At 45.7% G+C, this 19973-nt stretch overlaps 1 long non-coding RNA gene across 1 annotated transcript in view; it reads left to right on the top strand.

Moving 5' to 3' along the window:
- The first annotated feature begins 15607 nt into the window (after positions 1-15607).
- LOC144761944 (uncharacterized) overlaps positions 15608-19973 on the top strand; it is a 61285-nt gene continuing 56919 nt past the window's right edge. Inside the window, exons 1-2 of the long non-coding RNA XR_013595968.1 lie at positions 15608-16449; positions 19873-19939. This is a non-coding gene — a long non-coding RNA (uncharacterized LOC144761944). The remainder of the gene's footprint in view (positions 16450-19872; positions 19940-19973) is intronic.

The following is a 19973-nucleotide window of genomic DNA, read 5'->3' as shown; positions in this document are numbered from 1 at the left end:
TCGGTAAGCGTCGAAACACGATACCGAATGTTACCGAATCGGTATTTTACCGATTTTTTTCTCTACATCTCATTTTCCGATTTCAGAATACCGATTCGGTAAAAATCGGTATTTTAAAATCGGTAAATGACTTTTACCTACATCGGGCCCCAAATGGTGTAACAAAAGTGGTCAAATACTGTGATTTTTTAGCCAAAGGAATCTCGTGATATGCTGCACGTAAATCTATGGTAGAGAAAAATTTACTAGAGACAATATTAGCCAACATATCGTGAATCTTGGTTAATGGATGTGCATCAACAATTATATTGCGATTTAGTACTCTTAAATCTGCACACAAACTAATCTTGCCTGAATGTTTTCGTGCCACAACAGCTGCCGAAACCCATTCAGATGAATCCACAGGACAAATAATATCCTGAGCCACTAATTGTTCAATGTGCTTTTTGAGATCCTGACGTACCGAAAGTGGTACAGCCCTCACTTTCTGAATTACAGGAAAGACCTTATCTCTCAATTTGATTGTGTGCTCAAAATTTTTGACTAACCCAATTTCTTCCCGAAAAACATTTCTGTATTTATCAAAAATTTTAGACAAAATGGTATCTTGCGTGACATTCTCTTGAATAGCCAAAACAGGAAATTCACCTAACACTACTGGCTCGGGATGACCAGGTTTCAACAATATGCCTAAACTAGCCTGATCAATCCAACCCAAAATGTCTTTGCATTAAGAGCAGCATATACTTTAGTATGAATAATTCTGCCTTTAAAATTAATACTGTCCGAAAAATAACCACGCATAATAATGTCATAACCACCAAAAGCTTTGGGATTGATGGCTGTGGGACACAGCTGTGTATTATGCCACAAGCTAAAAAATGTAGTCTAATGCAAAATGGTAATTGGCGATCCTGAATCTGCCAAACTTACATACTAATATTTACAATTAACACATTACAAATAGGACCTTTAACTCTATGATCATCAAGGGCACTTATTTGAACAGATAAAAATGAAACATTAAGAGCCTCACATAACTCATCTTCAGTATATATCATATTAACTTTAGACTTATCCTTAGACGCATGACATACATTAAAGAAATTACCAATCATTTTGCAATTGGTACACCTTTTCGCTTGTGCAGGACATTTTGGATTGTTGCCGACATGAAATCTGGAGCCACATCTATAACAGAAAACGTTAGATTTACGTTCGAATGTTTTTTTATAACGAGAACTAACTGCATTAACATTGCAAGCATTATCACTATCATGTGAAATATTCGCAACAGTAGCAGGAGGTGTAATAAGTGTTGCCTCAGCTAATATTTTTGAAGAAGAAACTGAACATTCAATGCTCTTAGCAATAACCATTACTTCCTCTAAATTAGGATTTTTGCAAGTTAAAATCCGTTCTTGAATCTTTTTGTTGTAGCAATTGAACACAAGTTGATCACGAAGAGCAGTGTCAATATAAGATCCAAATTCGCATTTGGAGGCCAACACACGTAAAGTCACTAAATAATCCTCAATTGATTCTTCCTGTGACTGTTTTCTTTTGAAAAAAACATGACGTTCAACCATAACAGACTTTTCATCTTTATATTGCTTGCCCAAGCGTGCTAAAGCTTAGCTGTAAACATTCCAAGACTCATAATCTGTAGGATTTTTAACTATTGCTTAATGTTGTTGGCCAGCATCACCTAAATGATTGAATAGAATTGCTCTCTTCCTGGATGCTGAGTACTCAAGTGCATCAATTGCCTCTAAATAGTTGGTAAATACATGAAGCCATTTATGCCATGGAGTGGGTGGTTTGCCAGGTATGTTTAAAAATGCCGGTGGAGCAACAATACCATTATTTGAATTAGCCATGAAGTCAACAAAGAAAATAAATAGTCGTTATTTGTTGACACAAGAAATAAATCAAAATAAATAAATCTTACTTGCTGACAAAAACGATAAAATCCCACGACTGCACAGGTCGAGATCTCAAGCAAGAATACACAACATAGCATGAGTTCCAGAACATCACATGTCATGTAGAATATTTCAATCATAACATTCTTTAAAGAAACACTAGTACATATATATACAGTATTTAACTAACATACTACACCCACCTACACTAAAGGATATCTACTAGAACCTCTCTAGAGTTGTAGCCAGGGTGTGCTAAGCCCTTTGCTCTACAACAACTAAGTTCAGTAGAACTTAAAGTATTATAAGACTTGATTTATATGTACCTACTGGTACCTTAATGTGATCTTTTAAATGATATTACAAGATTATATGGTAAAACAAATTCAAGCTCTTATCCGATCTGCTGACTTAGAATGGAGAACGTAAAAGATACAAAGTTAAAGATTTAGGGCACTTCCGGATGGACTACGACAAAGCCACTTTAGACTAGGACACTTGTATAGTCAATACCCACAGGAGCACCGGAGTACTCGAGTTACCTCACCCAGGGAAGCTGGGTGCATAGGTGTCTTTTGGTGTCGGGTTTCGCTGATGTTTCCTATGGAGATCTGCGAAGAAGTGCTGCCAGGTGACCAGGGGAAAAGTGTCCGGGTGGATCCAAGGGTGGATCTAAGAACTGAAGAACCTGAAAGCACAGGGGACAGAGTCTGGGTCACTAGCCAGTGACCAGGAAGGAACCAGTCGATGTCGAGGAGATTTCAGGTGAAGAGGTGAAGCTTGTCTCTGCAGCCACGAGGACCAGGAGGTGTCGACGATAACCAGGAGCTGGATTTGAGCTGTCCTACGAAGGATCTAGTCGACTGCGGAGTCGGTATCCGGATTGGACCCAACAAGCCTTGGCAACCACAACCCAAGCAGGAAGTGAAGATTGACTTCGAGTCAGACCAGCAAGGTCTGGGGAGCTTCTCCTTTGGAGGGAAGCTGGAGCAAGCCTGGAGCAACCAGGCGAGTGGTGTAAATTCAAAAAGAAGTCTTCAGAGGGCTAACTAGCCAGCGGGCTAGCAACCGGGAAGACGCATCGAGCTGAAATGCAGGAGCAGGCCCCACGCGGCACTTGTGGAGTGTGGAGGGCTGAGCTTTGGTGCAAATGGCGCTCGGGTCTGGGGCTTCATATACCCCAATGCACAACTGCAAGGGTACCTCGGGAGTCAAGCAGTTAGCAAAATGCAGGAAGTCCAGGGTGTCCGGTCCCATGTCTCTCGTGTCCGCCACGGGTCTCAGCTTTGTTGTGGATGTGGATCAGAGTCGGAGAAGTCTGGAAGTCCAGTTCCTGAGTCGCTGAGTCTTCGGGTTCCGGCAGGAGCGTCGACAAAGCAAACCGGCAAGTTACTGGTGGTGCCTGTTTGCATAGGGTGGTCTTTCCTTGACCACAAGTGTGATGTCTTCAGTCTTCTAGTCGATATAGAACGTCAAAGGTCCAAGAGTTCCGTTTCAGAGTTTCAGTCCAGGATAATCTAATGTCTCTAGACATAGCTCCTATCTTTATACTAATTTTAGGGGCTGGATTACCTGCTAGGTCCCTCCTATGGGTGGACCTGGGAAGGGGGTGGTTACACCCCTTTCCCTTTGTCCAGTTTCGTGCCAGAGCGGGGTTGGAGTGCCCCAGCAACTGGTTTGAACCGGGCAATGCATGGAGCACCTTGTGTGCCCCAGGCAGTGTCTGGAAAAGCATCTTTCCATTCAACCCACCCTGCCCCAATACACTACAGGCTGTCTGGGGAGGTGCTAGCACCTCCCTCGACAGGAAACCTATTGTCCAAGCCTCCCTTGCTGGAGTTTCCCCCAGCTGCAGGAGGTCAGACTTGTGTCTGTGGCAGCAGCATCCATTTTGTGATGCTGAGGCTCTGTTTAACTTTAACCGGGTAAAGCAGAAACTACATGTCTTCTCCCTCTAGAACGGTGGAATGCTACCCCCGCTGCCAGAACTGGCAGGGGGTAGTATTCCAAAGTGTTTGGCACCTTACACGACATGTTTTGATAAAGCCAAACCAAAGTTAGCATTAACCGCAAGAATTATAGTGCACTTAAGGGTATATGATGTCTATATCATAGAACAGCTATAAGGAGATGGTTCCGAAAGCTGCAGAAGGGCTCAGCTCATGCTAGAGCACCCTCTCACATAAAACCATAGCAGTGGCTTATAGGTATATATGTGTCTATATAAGGGTAGATATAGGTATACTATATCTAAGTAAGGGGGAATTACACCACCTTACCCAAGCTGAGTGATCAGCCTGTGGTGTCAGTTTGGATGGCCAGCCAGGGGTGGCATAATACACACTGCAGCCCCTGGTAGGCTTTGGATGCACCTATGCCCTGGGTACCTAGGGTACACTATACAGGGGCTCCCAAAGGTGACCCAATACCCAATCATGTATGTATCTAAAGTACATGGTATCAATTTAGAGAGAGAACAGCTGAGCTGTGGGTCTGATTAGCAGGCCCACAGCCACACTAAAGTCGAAAAACCAGAGAATCACAGCAAAAAGTGGGGGTGACCATAGGAAGCAGACCCTACTCTCCTACAGTAGCCACTTCTTTAACATGTTTAGGTCTAGATAGATATAGGTCTCTGAAAGAACCCATGTCAAAACAAGAGGCACTATATGATGATATCATACACAGAGGGGTCTGACCAACCCCTGTCAGCTATTTCCTTGGTCAAATGTCCTCCCATAAGCTATTGCACACAATGTGTCAGTCACCCTTTGCATCCTTCTACAGGATTTATAGATGCTTGGCATGAGGGTGTGGTGTGAAAGTAGTTCCTCTCCAAAATTGCATCTCTATCTCACATTCACTTATTATTGCCTAGCAGTAAGGTGAGAAGAAAAATATGCACACATGCACAAACACATGTTAAAAGCATGCCGGCATTCGAGGAGCATGGCTTAACCAACAAGAGCACAGAGCTACTATGGAAATTTGTTCATCATTACATCACTGAAAATGGCGGTGCCAGACGTGCATTTGTGCTTTGTAAGGAGAGCTGAACTCACGCATTCCAGGGGGGCACACTATCCCAGGCAGCATCAAGGTCGGAGGAGGAGCCCTGCAACGATGATCACCTGCAGTTGGTGGCCCCTTAAGCACTATAAAGGCACCTCACGAGTACTGCGGCGCATGACACGTGCTTCGCATCAGGAAGTAACAGGGCAGAACCAACCCACTTGGCTCTTTAAATGATTGAGTGATCGCATTGCGATGTTGCTCCATTTTGTGAACCAGGTACTTTAAAACGTTAGTTGTGTGAACATACAGTGCCTTTTGGGCCTGCCCACACTTCTATCTGCTGATAAGTACTATATGTTTTTTCAAAAAGGGAGACTGAAAGACTTGGATCCGTCCTAGCACAGGTTTGTTTTGCACCAACTGTTAATGCAAAACCCTGTTTTTGCCAAAGTCCCTGCTTTGAGCTGACGGGGAACTACTGAGGAGGTGCTGTTTGTGTGTTTAGCCAATGCAGCCTCTGCCTGAGTGTGGAAGAAAATATTGGGGGTGTTTTTTGTCACGGTTATCATTGTGTACTGGGAGAACTGGATCTCTTTTCTACCACACGTGGTCATTGCAACCCAGTTATTCTCTGCAGTGGCAGACCAAGGCTTCTAAGTGTTCTGTACCCTTTGATTTGGCACAAGGTCCCTGCATACCTGGCGGCATTGATTGCAACTGATGACTTTTTGCATCCGGACATTTTTATTCTCCTTTTTCTTCTCCCCCTCCTCTTCCTCCTCCTTCTTAAAATGGGAAAAGGAAAGGCTGTGAACGGAGCATCAAGGGCTTCAAAACCCCCCAAATCTTTACTTTATCAATTCCAATCCCCATATTTGAGTAGCAAAAGCCCCAATCCCGGTTCAGTTGAGCCAGCAAATCATATTCCTAGAATGTTTGAAAAATCCCCTTCCTGTGTCCGCACTCCTCTTAGAGGGAAATGCCTGAGCTCCCCCTAGTCGTCAGTCCTGAGAAGTCCCCATCCGCTCAGGTTATGGATAAAATTGAGTGCCATAACCTCTATTCTTTCTTCAGAAGATGCCATGATGGAGAGGCACCAAGTTTGAAAGCCCAGTTTATTGATCTCAGATTTTACTAATGTTGCAGAGTTTGATGGGGGAAATTGGGGAGTTGAGGGATCAGGCCAAGCACTCCTTAAGGTAATAGAGAACCTCGATATGAGCATAGCAAGGGGCAGGTGAAGAGTTGATCTGAGGGGGAGGGAGGAATTGTGTGCTGCCTTCTTCCAAAATTGGGGAAGCTATTTCCTTGCATGCTACAGCTATCAGAGCTACTACAAACCAGCCGCTTTTGGTTAACCCTACCCTACCCCCCATGCTCCGCCTGTTCCTTGCCATTGTTCATGTAATAATGCGGGGAGGATGAGTCCTCAAGGCAGTTTTGCTAGGGCGGTTCTTCTGGAAAAGGCTGTAAATGTAGGCCCGGGATGGGGCAGGTGATTACTGGGTTTATGTGATTCCCCCTCATGACTCGAAGAATCTGTCTGCCAAGCTGTGGAGGGACGATCCATAATGGCATCTTTAACCCCAGAAAAGCTGCGGATTCTCTGGCCATTGTTTACCTCATGCAAGTCCCCAAACTGACAGCAGGAAACAGGGAAGACCATGATTTCTTAATTAACAAAGTCATCCAGTGGTTCCAAGAGGTCAGACATTGCTACTCGATTATCATGAGTGAAATAGTGCAGAAAAGGTTACCTCCCCCCATTAAACACATGATGGAGTGAGTGTCTCTTTTTTATATAGGGACCTGGTTGATGGTCTAATGACCACTGATTCCCAAACTATTTCTTGTGCAATTACTGGCATACAGATCAAATATCGCACCCTGAATACATCGCTAAGGCTGAGCAGCTGTGGAAATGTGGAGAAGGTAGGGGTTCCTGGGAGGGGGAATTGCAGGTTTTTCCCTTGCCTGAGCCCCGGGGAACCCTTACACAGTATCAAAGATACAAGTGTTCATGGGGAGACCCTGAATTTACCTGTAACCACATCTCTAGTATTACCTAGTTCCTTTAGAAGGGCCAAGGGTAACTACCCAGGGCCTGATCGTGAATGTTTGTCAACACAGGTGATCCACCAAGTGATCAACTCCCCCAATGTTAGAATAGAGGGGAATCATAATGGTGGTACCAATCAATAAATCTTTAAAGAAGCCAGTCTGCCCCATCTTGGAATGTAGCTGGGATATTCAAGCTGTTATCTGATGTGGGGCCTTTTTATTGAAACATTTGATATTAACTTGTTTCAGGAGATGTGGTGTTTAGCCCCTTTTTACAGGAGTGGGTATACAGCTTTTTGTGTAAATGCGACCAAGTCTGGCAGGGGCAGGCCTGCGGGAGGGCATGAATTTTGGGCTTAGACTGATCCCCAGTATAAAATCAATCTTGTGCCCATTGACCCCCCATATCATTTAGTAGTCAGGTTGGTGCTCCCCTCTGGTCTATCGCTACAGTCTAAAACAGGGCATAGAGCAAGCCCTTTTCGAACACTCATGGAATGACTTACTACTGGTGGAAGGAGATTTTAATTCCACTTTCGAATCATTGGCTGCCACCCCCTTGACTTAACTTATCATTGGGATAGTCAGTGGGGCATTCCGCAAATTGACCCTCCAATTGTGAGCTAATCATCTAAAGCTGCCCAATCATTGACACTAACTTTAAATTTCGATCTTAGAGCCCAAAATGGTAGATCCTCTTCTGATTGCCAGGGCAAGGCCTACAACAGGCACAGCTGCAGTAGTAGAATCAATTTACTTACTGGCTGATATATGTATGTATGTATGTATGTATGTTTGGATTTATATAGCGCTTATAACCCAGGGGTCTCTAAGCGCTTTGCCTTGGGAACCCGTCCTAGCTTTTCCCTGTGAGATAGCCCCTACAGGGCATCCCCAAGGTGAAAGCCAGGCATCCCGCCGCGGGGGGCCGTTGTGGAGATTAAGCAAGCTTAATGCCCAGAGTTGCAGAGTGTGAACCCATGATTAGGTCAGGCACCGAAGCGAGAATTATCGAGTCCGTGGACATTTGAGCTCGAGACCCTGCCGCGTCGGGAATTGAACCCTGGTCCCGGGTCTGACCTCTGCTTCTGCCTGCTCTAACCAGTGAGCCACACTTCTCCACTCCACTCTGGCCTGTTATCTTGTATATGGAAGTGGTGGATCAGGCAGACAGAGATCATAATGCTCTTTGCTTGACACTTCTGGATAAATCAGTCCCCAAACCTGTATGCTAAGGAAATAGGGAGCTTTCACATAAAAACAACTGGAAATGTATGAGGTGGGATTAGGTGGAAGGAAATCTGTAGCCCTAGATGGGGTAAAGCAAAGAGTAAACTTGGAAATTGAATTTTTATCCCAGCTTCCACTCAAGTGTAGGACTGAAGGACTTAAAATGAGTCATGAAATTTTATTTGTCAAGATAAGGTGGCAGTTAGGTAAAGATAGATGCAAGGGTAAGCCAGTGCCATCTCCTGATGCTTGGTTCAATGGAGCCTGCAGGTCAGCTTAAAGGGAGCTCCTTGTAGCAATTAAATCAAAAGTCCCAAACTGATAGCAAGGTGTAGGTCTCGCTGTCAGCGGGTATTGGCCTAGGCAAAAAGGGATTGAGAGTGTTCGATGTGGATGTCCTTGCATGAATCTTTGGCCACAAAAAAATAATAAGACCTTTTAGAGGACAGCTGCGGTCTGTGAGTATGGCCATAAAACTGCACTAGATTAATGTATTCAACCTCCGGAGTGGGTGGCTCATTTCAGCAAATTGTACACCAATAGGTGCGATATGGTTGGGGAAGGAATTGGGCTTTATGCAATTTCAGCACCCTTAAGTTTTCGCTAAATTAAACAGAAACCTAGTATGATTTCCAGAACTAGTAGAAAAGCAACTTTTTGGGAGTGGGTTGCTGTTGACAATGTGCTGCACTGGAAAGGAACGTATCATTAGCTTTCATTGATTTCAAACCATGTGTGTAGTTTGAGTACACAATTGATGAAATTGTTCTTGGCAAGGAAGCTGTATTTGCAATTTAGGTACGGATCTTTACCCATTTAAGCTTTCAGTCCCAAATGCTTAGGGTTGAGTGCTGCTGTCGATCTATGCCCAGTATGCAGAGGGGACTCGGAATCTTTAACCCATGTACTGTTCCTCTGCCCGTTTTTTCAACATCTCCAGACAAAGTGGATTGCCACTTTGCAGAAATGTGGGCACCAAAAAGCACACGGAGGGGCCTATATTACTGCAAACTGATACAAACAGAGTAGGGATCTTCGGCTTGTACATATATCCAATGGGCCTGTGGATAAGACGCACAAAATGTATACAAGGTAGCCACTGCTCTGACAGTTTACCAGTGAGCACTGGGCTCTAGCACTATTATGATGATGATTTCCAAGTACTGAGTATGGATGTGGAGCCTTTTCAAGGGACTTCTTGCATAAATGTATTAGCCATCCCAAACTGGATGTAAGAAGTTGTTCTTCATCGTAGTACTGAATTTTATTGCAAGTTGGTCAAATTATTTGCATTATATTGCATTTCGTCATTTTGATGTATTTAAGCATTGGTCATAGATTACACATATATAGCCTGCGCCCTTGAGTGGCATGCATGATCACTGTTATCGCTGATAGATTTTTACATTGTGCTGCTAATCTTCTTGTATTTTTTTTTTGTTTTCTTGTTCCTACCACATCTGCTGAAACTGTATTTTGATATCTTTTAAGGATTTTGATATCGTATTATCCAATTTGTATGTATTTTAAATGTTCTCTGTGATGTGCTTTTATGATCCTAGTGATCGATAATAAAGTTTTTGATTGATTGGTTTGTAGGATACGGCACTTATTTGGCATCTTACCAATTGCAGGACTCAGTATACATTAGTGATCACAAATAAATTAAATTGTAAACATGTTTATAGCAAATGAGAGCAACCCTTTTTCTAAGTAAACCTACTGACATTTTTAAATAACTATATTAAACAGCTAAATCATGCATGTCAATTTCATGAAAATAGGCAAGGTGGTACACTTTCACAAAAGTTGAATTTGAGGCTATGAAAACAGGTTATAGCCATATGGGACAGTTGTATCAATATCTTTTTTAGTCGCAAACGCTTCGAATCGCTAAAAATCAGCGTTTGCGTCTAAAAAATAGGAAAATGGTATGTATGTAAAAATTTGCATCGCAAAATAAGTAATCGCTATTTTTGCGATTACTTAGTTTGTGAGAATACCTTTTTTTGCGAATAATTTGGCGATTCCTTATTTTGCGTGGTTCTTCACTTGCGAAATTCGCAATCTAGAATTGGCAAAATAAGAAATCGCAAAGACATGTATGAAAAATTCGCAATTTGCGAAAACATGAAAATCGCAATTTAAGAAATCGTAATTAACACCAACTACATGCAGGTGGTAACCAGGTTGAAAGTATAAAAAGGAACCCACAATGCAATGTTAACTTTCAAAATGGCGGGACTTTACCTGATAGCCAGGAGGCTGCGTATCCAAGCCCTTGCACAGAGGAGACAGGAAAGGATGTATGACGTTACAACGCACACTTTTACAACGCATACCTTTACAACGCATTTTTTACACCGCAACATCCATTACAACGCACACCATTACAACGCATACCATTACAACGAATTTTTAAAAAATACCTTTACAACGCATTCCACTACAACGCATACTACATTTACAACGCATACCATTACAACGCATTACATTACATTGCTTATAAGGTAAGTGTTGGATAGTGTAGGGGTTAAAATTACTATTCTAACTCCAGGGGGTGCAACAGGAAGGTAAGTTTTGGATAGTGTAGGGGTTAAAATTACTATTCTAACTCCAGGGGGTGCAACAGTAGGGTAAGTGTTGGATGGTAAGTTTTACGTTGTGATAGTATGCGCTGTAATGACTGCGTTGTAATGGTATGCGTTGTAGTGATGTGCGTTGTAGTGTCATGCGTCATGGACAGACGCGGCGATTCAGGCTGCCAATGTGTTATTTACTCTCCGTGAAATTGACTAGCTGATTACTAGCTTTTAACGCGGCTCCTCCGCATTTACCTCTGTGCATGTTTTTAAAAATACTGTTTCTTTCATAATCGCTACTGGCAATTGTTGTGGTTCATTGTGAGTAATCTCACCTGTTTCCCTTCGCTCCAGACCCCGTTCCGCCCCGGCTGAGTGCCGTTTGCGCGGAGGGTCGATCTCTAGAGCGCCATTCCCCGCCTTCTTTTCTCCACTTCCGCCCTGCCGCACTCAGCGCTGGTTAGCGGTCTAGTGGTTTTGGACCATAGAGTATATATTGGGAGTCAACGCGGGACACAGTTGACAGACGCGGCGATTCAGGCTGCCAATGTGTTATTTACTCTCCGTGAAATTGACTAGCTGATTACTAGCTTTTAACGCGGCTCCTCCGCATTTACCTCTGTGCATGTTTTTAAAAATACTGTTTCTTTCATAATCGCTACTGGCAATTGTTGTGGTTCATTGTGAGTAATCTCACCTGTTTCCCTTCGCTCCAGACCCCGTTCCGCCCCGGCTGAGTGCCGTTTGCGCGGAGGGTCGATCTCTAGAGCGCCATTCCCCGCCTTCTTTTCTCCACTTCCGCCCTGCCGCACTCAGCGCAGGTTAGCGGTCTAGTGGTTTTGGACCATAGAGTATATATTGGGAGTCAACGCGGGACACAGTTGACAGACGCGGCGATTCAGGCTGCCAATGTGTTATTTACTCTCCGTGAAATTGACTAGCTGATTACTAGCTTTTAACGCGGCTCCTCCGCATTTACCTCTGTGCATGTTTTTAAAAATACTGTTTCTTTCATAATCGCTACTGGCAATTGTTGTGGTTCATTGTGAGTAATCTCACCTGTTTCCCTTCGCTCCAGACCCCGTTCCGCCCCGGCTGAGTGCCGTTTGCGCGGAGGGTCGATCTCTAGAGCGCCATTCCCCGCCTTCTTTTCTCCACTTCCGCCCTGCTGCACTCAGCGCAGGTTAGCGGTCTAGTGGTTTTACGTCCCTATCATATATTATGACGTTATGGCGGAAGCGCAGCGGACGAGCGCAGCGGGAGCGCCGTTGTCGCGCCGAAGTCAAGCCAAAGTCCTGCCCGTCTGCGCCCGTCCGCGGCCGACCGCGACCAGCGGCTTTACATTCTGCCCAAACATTCTCGTATTCATCTTCGGACTTATGTTCCTTCTGTCACGATGTTCCCCTGCCGCCTGAGGCTATTAGGAGAGCCCAGGCGTGTGGCATTGTTCGTTCCCCGAGCACGTCCCTTTCCCTTCCGCCCTGCCCTACCTCCCCATCCGTACCCTCCTTCCCCCCCCTTCCCACTCCTGTTTCCTGTACCCTAACCATTCTTTATTTAAATACACGCTCCCTGGTGAGACCCCAATTGGAGATTTACCGCCTATTAGATGACACTGATATAGATATTCTTTTCCTGTCTGAGACCTGGCTAACAGAGGACTCCGTGCCTGATATTCTAGCCGCTATCCCAAACGGCTACTATATCTTACACGTTAACCGTCCTAGGGGGCAAGTCGGTGGCGGAGTTGCAGCTATTATCCGTAAGGAATATGTCTTTTCCATCTTAGACTGCACCCCCATTCCTGACACTCAAACCCTCGTTATACAGCTTCGCTCTGTCACTACTTCCCTTATCTGTGCGCTCATGTACAGACCCCCTTCCTACATGCCTTCTTTCTCTCAGTCAGTTGGGGAGCTGGTCTCCCAGCTTCTTATTAATCACTCCAGGATCCTTATCCTGGGTGATTTTAATTACTGGCCTAATGATCCTCAAGAAAGCCAATTGTCTGAACGGTTTTCAGAAACCCTCACCAGCTTGAACTGCCAGCAATTGATCTCCAATCCCACCCACTGTAAGGGTCACATACTTGATCAGGTTTGGACGGCTAATCTTGACATCGACCCTCCACTGATCACCCCTTGCACCTGGTCAGACCACTACCTTATTTCCTTCTCTGTTGACCTTCCCAGCTTCCACCGCCCCCCGCGTCCGGCAAACATCACAGCCCGTAATTGGAAAAATGCCAACCTGCCAAAACTTCACTCTCTTTTGGCAGCCTCAGTCCCTCCAGATTCTGAATCAGTCTCTCACCAAGCCTCTTCCCTTGAGCACTGGCTGAAGGAAGCAGCCGACACCGTAGCTCCCCTAAAGATCATAAAAGTCCAGCGCCCTCACGATGCCCAGCGCTGGTTCAATGAGCAGCTTAAATCTGACAAACTTGCCCTTCGCCAAGCTGAACGTCGCTGGCGCCACAAGTACGACCCTTTACTTAAGCTAGAGTTTACTACTCTACTGAACAAATATAAATCTTCGATACTTGAGGCAAAAACTTCCTATTTTTCCAGTAAAATCTTGGAGTCGGCTTCAAAAACTAAAGACATTTTTTCAATCGTCAATGAGCTCTCCCTCCCAGATCGTATCACTCTTCCTCTGGTGCCCACCCAGGCTCTGTGTGATGAGCTTAATGCCTTTTTTCAAGATAAAATTTCCATTATCAAAACTAACATCCCTCCACCTTCCCCTTCTAAATCCTTTCCCCTCCCCCCTGTAAACCCTCAGGAATTTTCTACTTTTCCTCCTATTTCTATTTCTGATTTTCACAGCCTTCTTCAAAAAGTCTGTTCTGGTTCTCCTAGGGACTGCTGCCCTCCGCACATTCTTAAAGAAATTTTCATGGCCTGTCCCGGTCCTGCCTTGGCCCTCCTCAACTCCTCTTTAACATCAGGAGTTGTCCCAGAGGCCTTCAAGCAGGCCGTGGTATTACCTATTTTAAAAAAATCCAGCGCAGACCCACTTGTGCTGAGTAACTACAGGCCCATTTCCCTTCTTCCTTTTTTGGGAAAGATCCTAGAAACCTATGTTACCAGGTGCTTGAGCACGTTTGTGGAGACTTCCCTTTTCTTGGATCCCCAACAGGCTGGTTTTCGCCCTCTTTATTCCACAGAGATGGTGATTGCGGCTGTCATGGACACCCTTAGAGCTGGCGCTGACAATAATCTCTCCCAAGCCCTTGTATTGTTGGATCTCTCGGCGGCATTTGACACGGTCGATCATACTATACTGATCGACCGTGTCAGAAACGCCGGCATCCAGGGCATTGCCCTGGATTGGGTTCGATCCTTCCTGCAAGGCCGCTCGCAGGCAGTCCACCTTTCTACCTTCTCTGCTCCCTTCTCCCCCCTCACTTGTGGTGTCCCCCAGGGTTCAGCTTTTTCCCCCCTTCTTTTTAATTTATATATGCAACCACTTATGGTTTCCCTTCGTCACTCCCCTGCCACTATTTATAATTATGCAGATGACCTGCAGTTGGTCTTCCCTTTGGACACTTCACCTTCTTCTCGTTTTAATTTTCAAACCACAATGTTGTTCATCTCTGACTGGATGGCTCCCAGCCAACTTAAGCTGAACCCGTCAAAGACGGAACTTGTTCTGGTGGGTGGCCCTACCAATCCATGGGATGACAATTACTGGCCCCTCTCTCTCGGCACCCCCCCTCGCCCGGTCAGCTCTGTGAAAAGCCTTGGAGTGGTCATCTCTGAGGATCTATCTATGAAACCCCAGATCTCGGCTGTGACATCTTCCTGCTTTTTTCAACTGCGTAGGATCCGTAAGATCTGCCATTTTCTTACCAGAGAGGCACTCATATTAGTCATACTGGCTTTGGTCATCTCCAGGGTTGACTTTGCTAACATCTTGTATGTGGGGATTCCTGCCTATCAGCTCCAAAAACTCCAGCTAATTCAGAATCAGGCGGCCCGCCTGGTGTTTCACCAACCTAGACACCAGCACGTTTCCCCCCTTTTGAGGAGCCTTCACTGGCTCCCAGTGGTCCAACGGTGCTCCTTCAAACTCGGATGCACCATATTCAAATCTCTCCATAACCGTGCCCCTGAATTTATCTCTTCCAAACTAAAGAGATACCTCCCTACCCGTAATCTCAGATCGTCTGCTGATAATCTTCTCTGCATCCCATCTAACCGCCGCAAAAAGCACGGCGGACTGCGTTTTTCTTTTCTAGGCCCCTCCTTTTGGAATTCCCTCCCTTCCTCCTTACGCCACTGCCCCTCCTATGAGTCATTTAGGAAAACCTTGAAAACTTCTCTCTTCAAAGCGGCCTCAGTATGATACCCTTTGCCCTGGCTCGCTATGTCTGTTATGAGCGCCAAGAAACCGTCTCGGTGTACGTGCGCGGTATAACATTTTTAACATAACATGCGTTGTAATGACTGCGTTGTAAATGTATGCGTTGTAATGGATGTTGCGTTGTAAAAGTTTCGTTGTAATGGTAGTGCGTTGTAAAAATTGCGTTGTAAAAGTTGTATACCGACAGGAAAGAATATTTAGACTGCGCATTACGCTGTTCCAGCAGACTGAAGAGGAAATCTATGACAAATACAGACTTCACCCACACACTATTTTGGATCTCATTGATGAATTGAAACCTTTTTTAGAGCATCAAACAGGCAGGACACAATCAATTCCTACTCATGTGCAGGTATTGTGCTCACTGCACCTTTTGGCTTCTGGGTCTTTTCAAAGCGTCATTGCAGAATTTGGTGGGGTATCCCAGTGTGCTCTGTCACGCTTTTTCCATGCCTTTCTGGATGCAATGCTGAACAGGCTTCAACATCACATCTACTTATCAAACACCCAACAAGCCATGCAAGAGACTAAACTGGATTTTTACCAAATTGCATGTTTCCCACATGTGATTGGTTGTATTTATGGCACCCATATTGCCATCACTCCACCAGCAGCCACAGAATATGTGTATAGAAATAGGAAAAGTTACCATTCGCTCAACATTCAAATTGTGTGCAATGCAAAATACATCATAAATGATATTTTGGCAAAGTACCCAGGCAGCACACATGATTCCTTTATTTTTCGACATAGTGGAATTCATAGACGTCTGAGTGCAGGATAGTTTGGAGAGGGATATCTACTAGGTAAATGAACATCAAACATAAGTCATTCACACAACAATTACTCATTGATGTAACACACACTTACTCTTTCTTTTTCATCATGCAGGTGACAGTGCCTACGCAGTACGCGATTTTATTCTGACGCCATATTTGAATCCATCAAATGCAAGTGAAAGAAGATATAATAGGGCACACCGGTCAACCTGTGGCATCATTGAACGCACATTTGGAATTTTAAAAAGCCGTTTTCGTTGCACACACAAAAGTAGAGATGCATTACAATACAATCCAGAAACATGCTGTAAGATTGTAACTAGCTGTGCAATGCTACATAACATGGCTATGAAAAAAGGAACAGAAATTGAAGTGAGTGACTCAGACACATCTGATGATGATGACATACCTCCACCTAGAAGGGCTACAGCAGGAGTAGGAGCTGCGGCTGGCCGTCAAAGAAGGTCTGAGATAACACAAAATTACTTTTAGGTGAGACAAGGTATTTCAAAACATGTATTACCTTTTAAAGTGAATGTTTTTTGTTGCGAAACAATAAGATTGCCATTGTAACATCACTCCGCTGAATACGAGCGGGGACACTTACCTCCCGAGTCGATCTCCACTAGCACAGAGGCCAAGCCGCCTGCTGTGGGCTGACCGCCTAACGGGCTCCCCAGCGGACGCGGGCGCCATCTTGGATCGGGTCGCTAGGCGAGCTAGAGCCTCGCCACACCCCCCTCGTCACCACCCTATTTCAACGGCCCCCATGCGTCAGCGCAGCGGACGAGCGCAGCGGGCGCGACGCAGGCGCGCCGGAGTTGCGCCTGAGTTAAGCCCGTCTGCGCCCGTCCGCGGCCGGCCGGGGCTAGGGGCCACTACCCCTGGTCTTCTCACCCGATACTCTTCAGCTGATCTCACTCTCATACAAGGTCATTGGCCCCTCGACCCCCGCATTATGGATTACCAACTTGGGCTGTTATTCTCCCTGCCTAGCCTGTCCACAAGGCTGCCCTCTTACTACTGCTTCCCCTCTAGCCCCTTATTCAACGTCCACCCCTGATATTCGTTCCCCTCCACTGTCCATCATTCTACTAAACACAAGGTCAGCTATCAGACATCATCAGGAACTATTCATACTTTTAGATACGGATAAACCCGATCTCTTATTCTTAACCGAGACGTGGTTTTGCGAGTCATCTCTCCCGTCTCTACTGGCCGCCCTCCCTTCGACATACTACTCTATCCATGTTGACCGCCCAGCCGGGAAAATGGGCGGAGGCGTTGCTCTGATTGTCCGCACCGATTTTCAGTTTCAGATTCTCCCCTCACCCCCCATGGGAGGAATCGACCACCTTGTGGTTTGTTCCACCTCTTTTTCTCCTCACCTAGCCTGTGTGCTGGTATATCGTCCACCTCAACCCACTCCATCTTTTCTCCCCGCCTTTCAAGATTTACTTGGCACTCTGGCTGTTAACTATGCTTCGGTGTTGGTCCTTGGGGATTTTAACTATTGGCCTTCCGACCCCAAGGAATGCCCCTCATCTAAGGAATTTTCTGAAATCCTTCTGTCACTTAACTTCTCTTCCCTAGTTCACACTCCCACCCACGTTCACGGTCACATTTTAGACCGAGTCTGGTCTCTCAACTGTCCCTTGTCTTCACTCACTGTTTCTCCTTGCACCTGGTCAGATCATTATTTAATCTCCTTCTTTCTTAGCCTCTGTCCGACCAAGATGCCTGCCCACGCTAAAAACTCATGGGCTCGCAATTGGGGCAAGGTCAACCTCTCAGACCTAACCTCTTTTCTCCTGGCCTCCTCTCCTTCCCTGTCGGGCTTGGCTTCTGCAGTCCAAGCTAAGGCTATTGACTCCTGGCTTACGAATGGAAGCGACAGTTTGGCTCCCCTTCGGCGCACCTCGATCAGGCGCCCTAAAGACGCTAACCGGTGGTTCAGCAAAGAACTAAAAGAGCAGAAACTAATGGCTCGACAGGCAGAACGCAGATGGAGACTGGACTACTGTCCCATCTCCAAGTCCCGTTACGTCCTTCTCCTAGGGACTTACAAAAAAAGCATCCTAGAGACCAAGAAAGCTTACTTCTCAGCCAAAATTCTAGCGGCAGAGAATCAACCCAAGGAGATCTTTTCCATCACTCACGACCTGGCCTTCTCCGATAGGACTTCATTGAAGCCTCTTCCCTCTCAAAAACTCTGCGATTCTTTGAACTCATATTTCGTGGAAAAAATTGAGACAATCAAAACTAATATCCCCCCCCCTTCCCCCCTCTTCGTTGATCCCCAGGTACCTCCTGCCCCAGCTTCTCTTAATTCTTTTCCTCTTCTTACTGAGGAAATCTTCCTTTCTCTTCTCCCTAAAATCAAATCTGGCTCCCCAGCAGATGTCTGCCCTGCACATATCTTACGGCAGATCTATTCAGTTTGTACCTCGCCCCCTCTTGGGTTCCTTAATGATTCCTTGGCCCAGGGTGTCGTGACTCCGTCACTGAAATCTGCCTCTATTGTTCCCATTTTAAAAAAACCAGGAGCCGATCCTTGGCTAATTACCGCCCCATTTCCCTGCTACCCTTTTTAGGCAAGGTACTGGAGCGACATGTCACCTCTGCGCTCAGCTCCTTGGTCGAGGAAAATGGGGTGTTGGCCCCTTGCCAGGCGGGGTTCCGGCCTAGGCACTCGACAGAGTCAGTGGTGGTGTCTGTGCTGGTGTCTGTGCTGGACTCCCTCAGAGAGGGTATGGACATTGGTCAACCCCAGGCGCTGGTCCTCCTTGATCTGTCCGCCGCTTTTGACACGGTGGATCATTCCATCCTACTCTCGGCCCTCATCTGGCTCTCATCCTTCCTGAGGGACCGGACCCAGGCGGTTCGTCTTGGGGAGTTCTCAGCTACCCCTTGTCAGGTCCAGTGCGGGGTGCCTCAGGGTTCTTCTCTGTCCCCTTTATTATTTAATCTCTACATCTCTCCCCTTATCTTCGCTCTTCAGCAGCTGGAGGTCACGGTATACAACTATGGCGACGACCTCCAGCTCATCTTCAACCTGTCTTCTTCTTCTGACTCTATCTCTAATTTTCAATCAATCTTATCTTTTATCAGGGACTGGATGAACTTCAACCACCTGAAGCTCAATCCTGATAAGACGGAACTGGTGCTTACGGGTGGTTGCTCCAGTCCCTGGAATTCTCTATTTTGGCCCCCTTCCTTTGGCTCTCCCCCTACCCCAGTTTCCTCTGTCAAGACGTTGGGCATCAAGCTCAACGATAAACTCACCATTCACTCCCAGATAGGTTCGGTGGTCTCTTCCTGCTTTCTTATTCTCCGTACTATCCGATCTATTTCTCGCTTTTTCTCTTTCCCTGCACTCAAACTGATCATGTCCGCACTGGTCCTATCCCGCCTGGACTACGGGAACGTCTTGTTCAACGGCATCCCACAGTACTGCATACGCAAGCTACAACTGGTTCAGAACCAGGCGGCTCGCCTTGCCTTCGGTCTCCCTAAATTCCACCACACCTCTCCCCTATTGAAGACCCTTCACTGGCTTCCTGTCCGGGAACGTGCCTTGTTTAAACTAGGCTGTGTGGCTTTTCAGGCCAGGTCGGGTCTGGCCCCTATCTTTATATCTTCAACCATCAAAACCTACGTTCCCGGCAGAGACCTTCGCTCTTCGGCTCAACATCTTTTAGTAGCCCCTCGTTTCAGGAAAAAAAAACAGGGTGGCTCTAAATTTTCTACTCTTGCCCCTGTGTTTTGGAATTCCCTTCCCTTTCACCTCAGAGCCCTCACCCAGTACTCCCTTTTCCGTAAATCCCTGAAAACCTTTCTGTTTACCCAGGCTTTTATTTCTTTAAATAAAAAAAAAAAAAAAAATAATAATTTTTCTTTTTCCCTCTGTTTCAGTTTATGCCCCAGCGGTTGATTCCGCCACTCAGGCTGTTTGCGATTTTAGCGCCAAGAAACCGTTCAGGTGTGTGTTGCGCTCTACAAATACTTTAAACTTA

Source organism: Lissotriton helveticus, chromosome 6, assembly GCF_964261635.1.
Source record: "Lissotriton helveticus chromosome 6, aLisHel1.1, whole genome shotgun sequence".
Taxonomy (NCBI): Eukaryota; Metazoa; Chordata; class Amphibia; order Caudata; family Salamandridae; genus Lissotriton; species Lissotriton helveticus.
This window is presented reverse-complemented; position numbering and strand designations above follow the sequence as displayed.